At 39.4% G+C, this 12,756-nt stretch overlaps 1 pseudogene; it reads right to left on the bottom strand.

Annotated features, from left to right (window-relative positions):
* Window positions 1-3,369: 3,369 nt before the first annotated feature.
* On the bottom strand, window positions 3,370-8,465 carry LOC114232318 (keratin, type I cytoskeletal 18-like; annotated as a pseudogene).
* Between the last annotated feature and the right edge of the window lie 4,291 nt (window positions 8,466-12,756).

Here is a 12,756-nt window from a genome sequence, read left to right as displayed (position 1 = left end):
TTTCATGTAAAGAAATATCCAAATTCATACACTTCTGAACTGTGCAGTCTTGGTTGGTCAGGATTATGCATCCTGATTGGTTGTTATGGAGCAGTTCTGATTGGATGGGGCAGGTCTTGGTCCACTGGTGGAAAGAGGATACCAGGAACCCTCTTATAACAGTTGGCTCAGGCAGTGTAAAGGAGTAAAGCATTGCTTAGGAAGCCAAGAGTTCAGTCTGAAGTTCTTCCTGGGATAAACAAAATGTGAGGAGCCCCTGTCAGCTGCTAGACTGTCAGTGTTCATAAAATGTGGCTGCTCCATTGATTTCACCTAGTTTAAGACCATGGGGAGTCCATCACAGCAGATACATTCTTTCCTGGGGTTTACATCAAATGAATCTTTCTTCTTGGGGTCCACAACATAAAGAAAATAGCATAACCTACCATTACCATTGGTATCATGTTTTTACTGGTTTAGAAAAATATTTTCTGAGATAATAGTAATAGTATCTGCCTCAAAGAGGTATTGTGAGAATTAGGTATGCTAATGGGCTAAAAGAGTCATAACTGTTTCTGGCACATAAAACACTGTCAATAAATGTTAGATGGTATTATTATTAATCGTGCTATTATTTTTATCATTGTTATTATCATCATAGCTTGCACAACCATATACGGTTCAGCAAGCACAAGTTGACATTTAGTTAGTCATAATATAACTTAGTTTAAGAAAGAATAATTCTGTTTCTAAACCCTAAATTCTCAATACTTGACTACTTAGGAAACACTCAAACTCAAAAGTCCAATAAACTCTACCTTAACTATGATGTTATTTGAAGGCTTGCTGTAAAAGACTTGCCTATAAAATAATTCTGAAAAATTCTAAATTCCATGGAAAAGCAGTCACAACCCAATTCTGGCCTGTTTCTCCAGCCTTTACAAATGCTGATTCCCGTTCTAGCCATCTGATGTCCCCAACACAAAGGGCAATGAGCCATTCCCCAAGCACGCCTTGTGCTTTCATGCTTTTCTGCCTCTGTGTGCATGCTGTTCTTTATGCCTAGACTATCCTCTCCTTCCAAATCCACTATAAAGCCTTCCAATTCTTACCTGGCCAGAAAATACAGTAATTCTATAAAGCCTTCCAATTCTTACCTGGCCAGAAAATACAGTAATCCCCTCTTATCCTCAGTTTTGCTGTCCACAGTTTCAGTTACCCACAGTCAACTTCAGTCCAAAAATATTAAATGAAAAATTCCAGAAGTAAACAATAATTTTTAAATTGTGCCCTGTTCCGTGTTAACATGATAAAAATATCATGCCATCCAACCCGGGATGTGAATCATCCCTTTGTCCTTTGTCCAGAGCTTCTCCATGCTGTATATGCTCTCCCCCCCCCATCCCCCAACCCATCACATCCACCATTAGTCATTTAGTAGCCATCTTGGTTATCAGATTAACTGTCACAGTATCCCAGTGCTTTTATCCAAGTAACTCTTATTTTAGTTAATGGCCGCAAAGTGCAAGAATAGTGGTGCTAGCAATTTGGATATGCCAAAGAGAAGACATCAAGTGCTTCCTTTAAGTAAAAGTAAGTATGTATAGGAAAAAAAAATAATAAATAATATATATATATATATATATATATATACTGAGGGGCCAGATTATTATGACCACCTGATGTTTGTAGGCAAATTAGCCGTACACTGCATCATGTGGTCCGATGAATCACGTTTCCAGTTGCATCATGCAGATGGCAGAGTGAGAATTTGGCAGAAACAGGATGAAAGCATGCACCCCACATGCATGAGTACAACTCTTCAAGCTGGTGGGGGCAGTGTTATGGTTTGGAGCATGTTTTCCTGGCATGATTTGGGCCCTTTAATTCGTGTGGAACAACGTCTGAATAGCACAACATACCTAAGTATCATTGCTGATCAAGTTCATCCTATCATGTTGATGGTGTATCCCAACAGAGATGGCTTCTTCCAGCAAGACAATGCACCATGCCACGGTGCTCGTATTGTGCAGGAGTGGTTTCAAGAACATGAGGGAGACTTTACCTTGCTTAGGTGGCCCCCACAATCACCAGATCTCAATCCAATTGAGCATTTGTGGGACGAAGTTAAAAGAGCCATCAGGCAGCTGGTTCCACAACCATCAAATCTCACAGAACTGGACAGTGCTATTCATCAGGCATGGTGTCAGATTCCTCGCATCACCTTTCAACATCTCGTGGAGTCAGTGCCAAGAAGAATCGCCACAGTATTGAAGGCAAAAGCGGGCCCAACAAAGTACTGATGGGGTGATCATAATAATCTGGCCACTCAGTATATCAGTATACACACACACACACACACACACACACATACACACACACACACAAACACACACATATATACTGTATATAGGGTTTGGGACTATCCTCAGTTTTAGGCATCTAATGGGGGTCTTGGAACTTATCTCCTGAGGATAAGAGGGTGAGGAGACTACTGTATCCCTCATCTCTGCTTGCAAAGCATATTTTACATCCTACTGCTGAGATACATTCTTCTTCCTGTTAACCATATCCCACTACATGAACATTCTTTACTTATGGAAATTCTTTGTTTGCAGGTCTGTAAGTTCTTTCAAGGTTACAGCCTGTGTCTTACTGGACACTGTCCCCAGTGCCAAGCAGTGAAAGACTTCTTCACTGTTTGCCAGATTTCAGCAAATATATTTCAAGCAGGAAAGATGAGATCCATGAGCTATTACTAAGCTCCTGGTTCAGAGTTGAGGACAGAGAAAGGCCGGAGATAAAGGCTGTTGTTCACTTGGTGTTCTTAGACCTACAGAATAAGCATTTAATTTAGATAATAAAACAATTTCCCATGTAAAAGTCATAATTATAACTATAAAAATAACAGCCATTTATTGAGCTCTTACTATGTTCCAGTCTCTATTCTCAGATTCTATGACTATTAACTCATGTAATTCTCAGAACAAGCCTATTAGTTATGTTCTCCTATTATTCCCATTTTACAGATTAAAAACAAAACAAAACAGAGGCACAGAGACGTTAAGAGTCTTTGCCCATAGTCATTCAGCTAGAAAGAATTGGATGCAAAATGTGACAGCAGAATTTGAACCCAGGCAATTTCTGCAGGGCCCAGTTCCCTAATCACCTATTTGAGGTTGGTTAAGGAAAGTTTAATACTTATAGTATGATCTTTTATTGAGTTGTACACTTGAAACATGTGTGGTTTTGTGAACTAATGTCACCCCAACTAAAAACAAATAAATAAATAAGTAAATAAATGGAAAGAAAGAACTCAAAAAAGGAAAAAAAACATAATAGATAATAAAATAGATTTATTCCAATAATCTAAAGGTTATTAGTGGAGTTGATAAGGACAAGTTTTAAATTCTTATTTTTCACAACCATTAAGTACAGATATACCAACTTTCATTGTTTATGGTCATAACTAAATCTGTGACATATATTATCCACTACAAATAAATTACAGGTTTCCCCTAAACATGCCCCATCTTTCCAAACATATATTGTCTCCCACTAGTTTTACAAATCTCCCATGCTCCACATTTATCAGCCCATTTGCTCCCCCTGGGCCCACTGCCCTAAGTAGTGAGGCAGGCTGTTCCACTGCATGGCATAGCACATCTCCACCTCCCTTAGGCTGTTATCTAAATTGTCCTTGAGATTTCTCATCGAGTCCAGGCCGATCTCCAAGGACAGGACCCTATGTCTCAGCTCCGTGAGTGTCATCACAGCAGCTCCTTTCTCAGCGGTCTGCGAGGTGACCACTGTGGTGCTCTCCTCAATCTACTGGGACCAGTACTTGTCCAGCTCCTCTTGGTTCTTCTGAGCCAGCGTGTCATCCTGGGCCCAGATGTCTGCCATGATCTTGCTGACGTCCTGAGATTTGGGGGCATCCAACTCAGTCAATCCAGAGTTGGCAGTTTGATTTTGTAGACCATTTACTTCCTCCTCGTGGTTCTTCATGAAGAGCAGCTGCTCCTTGAGAGCCTCGATCTCTGTCTCCAGCTGTAACTGAGTGGCACTGGTGTTATCAATGACCTTTCGGAGCCCATTGATGTCACTCTCCACAGGCTGGTGCATGGCCAGCTCTGTATCATACTTGACTCTGAAGTCATCAGGAGCAAGACGGCCATTGTCTTTGTTTTTTGTTTTTTTTTAATATTTTTTTTATTAATTTTTTACAGAGAGGAAGGGAGAGGGATAGAGAGTTAGAAACATCGATGAGAGAGACACATCGATCAGCTGCCTCCTGCACACCCCCCACTGGGGATGTGCCCACAACCAAGGTACATGCCCCTGACCAGAATCGAACCCGGGACCCTTCAGTCCGCAGACCGACACTCTATCCACTGAGCCACACCGGTCAGGGCGGCCATTGTCAATCTGTAGAATGATGCGGGCATTGTCCACAGAACTTGCAAAGATCTGAGCCCTCGGGTCCACGATGGTCTTGAAATAATGCCCCCAGTCTCTGACCTAGGTCCCTCCTTCTTCTTCAGGTGTTCTTGGATTTCACTCTCCAGTCTCTGATTATCAGCCTCTAGGCTCCTCGCCCTCTCCAGGTAGGAGGCCAGGTGGTCATTCAGGCATTGTATAGTCTCCTTCTCACTCTAGATGCTCCCTATTATACCCACTAGACCTCTGGCCATCCCTCTAGCCAGGCCCCGGACCACCAGCCACCCCACACTGGTGGAGTGGGGCACAGAGATCTGGGAGCCAAAGCCCCCGGCACCTGCATAGACACTGGCTGAGTTGCTGGCCAGCCGGCCCCGTGGCTGGGCTATACTGCACAGAGCCCAGGGTCTGGTAGTTTGTGGAGAAGCTGGAGGGGGTGCTGAAGCTCATGTTCTTCAGGGAGGAAGGTGAGAAGCTTAGACTCAGGTTAAAGCAGCAGTGAGTGCCAGGTCCTTGACTCAAGTTACTAGTATACGTCTTTTCTTTGGTTTGTTTAATTATTTTGTATAATTCCATTTCCTCCTGCTATTAACTTAGTAATTATTATTTCTTACCCTAGAGATCACAATATGCAAAGATGACTTCTTGCAGTCTAAGACAAATAAGTATAACCTCTTCTCAGACAATGCAAAAACCTTAGAACCCTTTAACTGCTTTTATCCTCTTTTTTATTTCATTTTATCTTTCCATTAATGTATCCTCTTAACTCATTTGTAATATGTTAGCCCCACAAGATAATATTATTATAGTTTTATATCAAAATTGAATAATTACTTTATTTGATATTCTTAAATCTGTCCTGTGCCTTTGAATTTCCATGTAGAATACTTTTCTCCCATGGTCATACAGCTGGAAAGTATTTCCTCCTGTATGGGTATGTGGGTGCAAAACTTTCCTGCATTTACTGGAGAATACCTTTTTTCAAGCTCATTTTTGAAAAATCACTTTTCGGCTTATAAAAAACCTTTTGCAGGTGTTTTCCCAGCATTTTTAATATATCGTTTCATTGTCTTCAGGCTTTTTTTTTTTTTTTCCTGTAGGGAAGTCAAGCTATGTTTCCTTGTTGCTGCTTTGATGGTCTAAGTTTTCTTTTTTTCTCTAGCTGGTTACATAATGCTTTCTCTGTCATTGTGTCTTTATAATATTTATTTCTTTATAATATTTATACTCTTTAGTATGATTTTCTTTGTATTTATCCAGCTTGGGTTCACAGATTTTTATTTTTTTTTAAGAAAATATCATTCATTGTTACTTCAAATATCCTTTCTCACTTATTATCTTTCTCTTCTTTTTGGGGGGAATCTCTCTATTAATATACATGTTTAGAGCTTCTCAATTATTCCCCTGTCTCTCACATTGTTTCCACTGCATGTGTTTCAATCTTTTCATCTTTTTGTGCTTCATTCTGTATATATTATTTTTATATTTATCTTTCAGTTCACTAATTCTCTCTTCAATGTGTCTAGCCTCATGATAAATCTGTCCACTGGGTTTCTGGTTTTAGTTATATACTTATTTGTTCTAGAATGTCCATTTTGTATCTTTTTATAGTATACTGTTAGCTGTTAAAGTTGTCTTATCTCAGCTACATTTTTCATATGTAATTTAAAATCCAGCCATGTGTGAAAAACTTCATTTTTAAGATACCTGATGAGTTCCTTATACTGTTTGTTGCTTCTTTTTTGATTTTCCAATACACTCTCTTGATTTATTTTCTTTTCTTGCGAGGTTCAGAAGTGTGGGGACACAGGTGTGGGAGGGAATCTGAGGAGGCCTCGCACCCCACTTCCCGGGGGCAGCGCCTCAGTTTCCCAGCACAGCAGCAGAAACACAGGGAGAGAGGGGGACAGCAGCGCCTAACCCTCCCAGGGCTGCAGCTAATCCCTCAGCACCAGCGGGGCCTTCGCCTGCTAGGCACCTCCTTGCGGCTCAGCGCTCCACAATCACAGGGCGAACTAGAAGCCAGTCGTGAGGATCAGGCCGTCCTTCTCCACGCGATTCTCTGAGTAACTTAATGATTTCCATTCATCATTTTTTCTTTAGCCAGTGAGTGTTTTGTAACTTTGGTTCCCAAAGCTATTTCATGACCAACAGAGCCGTAGAACCTGCACAGGTGGCCGGGGCGAGGCGCTTCCTCCTGCCGGGCTGCTCCTTCAGGATCGCCTTCGCAGCAGCAGAACGCTGTGCAGATTACCTTCCCGCAGAACCACTGCATCCTAAGGTCCCTCTTTTCTGCATCTTCCAGGCTGGCATCAGGACAGATGACAACATCTCGGCTGCACTGTACGGGTCCTTTCCAGCCAAACCCGCAACGTTGACCTTAATTCCAGCTCATCTCATGACATCTGCAGGGATAACCGTCTCCATCTCTTCTGCTCCTTTAGCCAGGATGACCAGAGCTCTTTTTGAAGCCATTTTTTTTGCTGTATTTTTAAAGACTGAACCTCGCCTCCCCTCCCACAGTCACGACTCCGCCTCCCGTGCCGCAGCACCTCTGCACCCGCATAACTGAACCAGACGGGACTAAACTGGACGCCCGTGGGACACTTGCAAGCGAACTGTCTTGACTTCTTATATGTCTTGTTATCTTTCATTCAGTGTCAGATATTGTATATGAAAAGTGGTAAGCTATCATTTGAGACTAGAATGTAACCTTCCTTCAAAGAGGATTTGTGTTTGCTTCTGACAGGTGGCTAAGGACAGCCGCAATCCTGGATTATCCCAGTTCGATGATTAAATGATATGATCAGTAACTGGGCTTCAGTCCCTTCGGGGAAGATCTACTTTAGGACCACACTTACTCATGGAGAATCCTATATAACAAAGAACTAATATGCTGATTAGACAGAACAGCAGAAGGACCCACCTGTCCGCCTTCCGGGGGAAGCAGCGGGGCTGCAAGGGCCGAGCGCCTTGCATGAATCTCATGCCTTGGGCCTCGAGTGGCCTTATACTTTGGAATCCCAACCTAAAACTTGTAAACAAATGCCTCCAGTGGAAAAGCAGTCCCAAATGCAAAGCTCTGTTCTCTGGATTTCCTTCTTTCTTTGATTCTTGGCTCTCTAGTGACTTCAGTGGTGAAATTTTGTCCAGATTTTGTCATTTTCTTAGCAGAAAGAAAATGATTGTTTACTAATATGTTTTCACATACATAAATTTAAAATGTTTATTTAGTCATAGTTCTTGATTGTTTTTTTCCCCATCATTCATAGAAAGGCCTGCTCTACTTCAACTTATACTACTAGTAGCTGGTATTGATTTTCGTATGAACTGTGAGATAAGGTTTTGGCTCTATATTTTCCCCCCAAATAACTAATTATTGCCTAGCTATATGTTGAATAATTTATATATTCTCTTGGATTTTATACATATACACACACACTTTCCATTAATGTGCATAGTCACCAGTATATTATTTTGGTCTTTTTATGGATTTTCTATTCTGTTTTACTGTTTTCTTTCTTTATTTTTGCACTAATGCCTATTTTCTTAAATTACTGTAACTTTATGTTATGTTTCTATATCTGGCGAGAAAAGGAGAAAAGGCTTCCTTCTTCCACACAGGCCCATTATACCTGCTTTTTTGTTATTATTTCCTGGCTAGTATAGCAGAATTAATTTTATGAGATGGACTTTAAAATCCTTAGTCTCAACTGAGAATACCTCCTTTCCCCAATATGTACCCAGAAAAGAAATCTCATTGTGACTTTGATTAGGATCACATAAATTTTGGAAAGTATTTTAATGCGAATAGACAATGTTATAATATTGAGTTTCTCTAGCTAGAGACATCTTAAATCTCTCTGTTAAAGTACACATATTTTATATAAATGCTGCATATTTCTTAATAAATTTATTCAATATATTTTATAATTTTTATAAATGACATATTTCCTTCAATTATATTTTCTAATTGGTTATTCTTTGTTATAGGAAAGCAATTGGTTTTTACCATTGTTAAAGTTAATATTGTAACTGTAACCTTACTTATTATTTCTGGTATGTTTTATCAGTTGATCTACTTAGCTTTTAAAGATGAAGAATTATATTATTATTCCATAATGAAAATTGTGTTAATTTCTTCATAATATTTATATTCCTTACTCTGTTATCTTAAATAATGGCACATTAGCTTGGGTGGGAATGAATCTCAAACTTCAGTTTTAGGCCTGAACCTTAATTCACTCAAACTCACCATTTAGCATAATACCAATCTCACCAAAGCAATTGGTTGAAGAATGAATAACACAGGCCCTGATGGGTATAGCACACCACTTGGTCACAGTGATTTTTTTTAGGGTTTGGCAGGTGATTAAAGAATTTTCAAGGTTTTTAGAAGAGGCACTCTTTCTTTTCCTGGACTGTAAAGTATAAACACTAGCACGGCCTTGATCCTCTGTGGCCATTTTGCTTCCCTGAGAGAAGCAACTCAACACAGAAAGGAACACAGAACTGAAAGAACTGAGAGAAACCAAACAGCAGCACTGAAACCAGCCTATCTAAACCTATCCTGCAAATACATTCCCCTTTATTTTTGAAGCCAGTGCACATTATTTTCAACCCCAGTTAACCTAACAGATATATCATCCCAGTGCTATAGTTAAGTAACACACCTAAAACAGAATGACAAAGAAGGTTTGAAAATACAGGCATGTGGAGAATTACACCAGACAAATGTGTGCAAACAGAAAGCAGAAATGGCAGAATCAAAATCAGGTAAGACTTCAAAATCAAGACCATTAAGCAGGGGAAAGAGGTATATTATGAGATCTACAAATATAATTAATGAATGTCTACACCAAAAACGATAGCAGTAAAAGCTATAAAGGCAAAACTCTGACAAAGATAGATATAATGACGATCAAAATCACAAGTCATTGTGGGGAATTTTGTATTAGAATTTGATGGATCAAGCACATACAAATAAGTAAGGATATATAGAATGCAAAAATAATACAAAAAAAGACAATGTAAAAACAATAATACTCTTCCTCTCTTCTTCACCAAGAAGGAACTGATGTATCACGAAGGACCTGCCATTAGAAAGGGCCTAGGCCCAATCAGTTTTACTGCATTTATTTTAAACTTCAAAATAACAAATCAAAGTTCAGGTAGTATTTCTCACTATCTCAACTCTCAGTATACAATTTAGAAGTTAAATATAATCAGAACATTTTAACAGATCCTTCGGTCATGAAACTCTAACTACTCAGCATCCAAACCTTAAAAACCAAATATGATCAGATACTTTGGTATCTCTATCTGAACTTTAGCTTTCTGAACTCAGGCTCAAATAGATTAAATGTTAAGGGTATATTTGTTAATTCCTATTTTATCTATCTTATTCAAAATATTTCAGACCCCCCAAAATGATTAAAAACTACCAAGATGGTCTACTAAACTAGCACAAGAATACTCTAACTACATTTTTAAAAATCCTATCTAATAAAAGAGTAATATGCAAATTGACCATCACTCCAACACAAGATGGCTGCCCCCATGTGGACACAAGGTGGCCGCCACAAGATGGTCAGCAGGGGAGGGCAGTTGGGGGTGATCAAGCCTGCAGGGGAGGGCAGTTAGGGGTGACCAGGCTGGCAGAGGAGGGCAGTTGGGGGCAACCGGGCCTGCAGGGAAGGGCAGTTGAGGGGGACCCAGGCCTGCAGGGAAGGGCAGTTGGGGGGGACCCAGGCCTGCAGGGGAAAGCAGTTGGGGAGGACCAGGTCTGCAGGAGAGAGCAGTTGGGGGGGACCAGGCCTGCAAGAGAGAGCAGTTGGGGGGGACCAGGCCTGCAGGGAAGCGTCATTAGGGTTGACCAGGCCAGCAGAGGAGGGCAGTTAGGGGCAATCAGGCTGGCAGGGGAGCAGTTAGGCATCAATGAGGCTGGCAGAAGAATGGTTAGGGGGTGATCAGGCTGGCAGGCAGAAGTGGTTAAGGGCAATTAGGAAGGCAGGCAGGCGAGCAGTTGGGAGCCAGTAGTCCTGGATTGTGAGAGGGATGTCCGATTGGGCCTAAACGGGCAGTCGGACATCCCTCAAGGAGTCCCAGATTGGAGAGAGTGCAGGCTGGGCTGAGGGACACCCCTCCCCGCACGAATTTCATGCACCGGGCCTCCAGTTTACTTATAAAAGTAAATGTTCTCAATAAAATATTAGCATATTAAACACATCTAGGCATTCAAGGAATAATATAATATGATCATGTAAATACATTTCTAAGACTATAATTATTATAGCAAAAATTCAAGGGGAAAATATATCTATAAATTTAAAAAATAATAAAATATTAAAATTCTGATTAAGACTAATGGGAAAATTTGGCAAGGCATCAAAATACAAGAAAACTATAGACAAACTAATAGGTTTTTTTTTGTATATATGTTTTTATTGATTTCAGAGAGGAAGGGATGGAGAGAGAGGGAGAGGGAGAGAAACATCAATGATGAGAGAGAATCATTGATTGGCTGCATCCTGCACACCCTACATGGGAATTGAGCCCACAACCTGGGCATATGCCCTGACTGGAAATCTAACCATGACCTCCTGATTCATAGGTCAATACTCAACCACTGAGCCAGGCCAGCTGGGCCTAATAGTTTTCTTTATTAGTATATTAATATTATGGAGTTAGAAATGGACAGATATAATTATCCTATATACAGTAGATATAAAGAGTATAAGTGATCTAGAAATATATTTCACATGAAAAGAACATGCAAAAAATACATTAAAAAGTAAGATGTAAATGAATGTAAAGACATAATTTTCCTAGATAGAAAGTCTTAATGTCATTAAAATGTTAATCTGTCCAAATAAGAACATAAAATTAATATAGCTACCATTAGAATTTAAAAAAATTATTTTAAACCTTGTTGTATGCATTAAATATTTTATAATACAAAGTTTTAGGACATAATAGAAAAAACAAATTCCTGAGTAAGGGAATTCCTTACTATGAATTTTAAAAATGCCCACTAAAATGTCTAATTACTATGTTGTACACTTAAAACTAATATAATATTGTATGTCAGCTATAACTGAAAAGTAAAATTTAAAAAATGTTCACTAAACTCTATAAATAACATAATAGAACTCACACTCCCATCTATAAGGTATGAGAAGGCCTATTCTCCCATATCCTCACCAGCACAAGACATAGAGCTGTAAATAATATTGAACAGCCCACTAGGTTACCTAAAAAAATAAAATAAAATAAAAATAACCAACATAGTTGAAGCTCACTGTGTATGCGTTTTAGATTCCATTCCTCAATGGTAGCCAGTCTCTTTAATTAGGTGTTTATCATTCTCATCCACTGCTTTATATTTTCAGATTATACATACATATATAAATGCTTATGTTTTTCAAGCTTTACATAAATATTAAAAATCTGCATGCATTCCACTTCCATTGCTTTGTTTTGGAAAACAGCATCTTTATAAGATGTTAATACATTATTTACCCCTAGCTCATTATAGTTTTTCATCTTCCAGTACACAATTCATCCCTTGTTGGGTCTCCATATATATGACCTCCTCGTTAATTTCCTTCATTGCCTTGTATTTTCCCCCTTCCTTCTGGGTGGTTTCTTTGCATGCCTGCTCTTCATATCTGTGTGTGTGTGTGTGTGTGTGTGTGTGTGTGTGTGTGTTTCAATGTTGATTCTGTTTCCTCTCAGCTTCTCAAGCAGTTTTCATTTCAAAACTGATCATATTTTCCCTTTTAATTTCTTTCTTAAGCTGCTCTCCTTTTCATTCACAAAGATGGCAATTCCTTTGAGAGGACAGAGGAAATTTAGTCTATTAGTTTTATTTCCTGAAGTAATTATTATTCTAAAGTGTTTTATGTGCCATCTTTCTTTTACATGTCACATTCCTTTTCCTTTATTTTTTAATGATTTCTAAGGAAGCTCCTTTTTCCTGCTTCTTATTCAACTTTTACGAGGCACAATTTCATCTAGTTCAGATATTTGTCCAATAGCATTCATGGATTAATATCGTGTCCCTTTGAATTGTTGCTTAAGACTCAGACTGGCAATCTGGACATTTAAGAAACTGAGGAAAGAACGTAGAGCAAGTAGACATAGGTGGTGAGTAGCTAAAAGTATGGTTATGTTGTCTATAGACACTCAACAAAATATTGATTCTCACTCCATCCAATCCCAGTAAAAAAATATCTCTTATATTTTTGTCATTTGCCACCAAGCCGGTGTGGCTCAGTGGTAGAGCATTGACCTATGAGCCAGGAAGTCACAGTTCGATTCCTGGTCAGGGCATAT

Source organism: Eptesicus fuscus, chromosome 7 (assembly GCF_027574615.1).
Source record: "Eptesicus fuscus isolate TK198812 chromosome 7, DD_ASM_mEF_20220401, whole genome shotgun sequence".
Lineage (NCBI taxonomy): Eukaryota > Metazoa > Chordata > Mammalia > Chiroptera > Vespertilionidae > Eptesicus > Eptesicus fuscus.
Note: the sequence above shows the minus strand (reverse complement) of the source record. Positions and strands in the feature narration are given on the sequence as shown.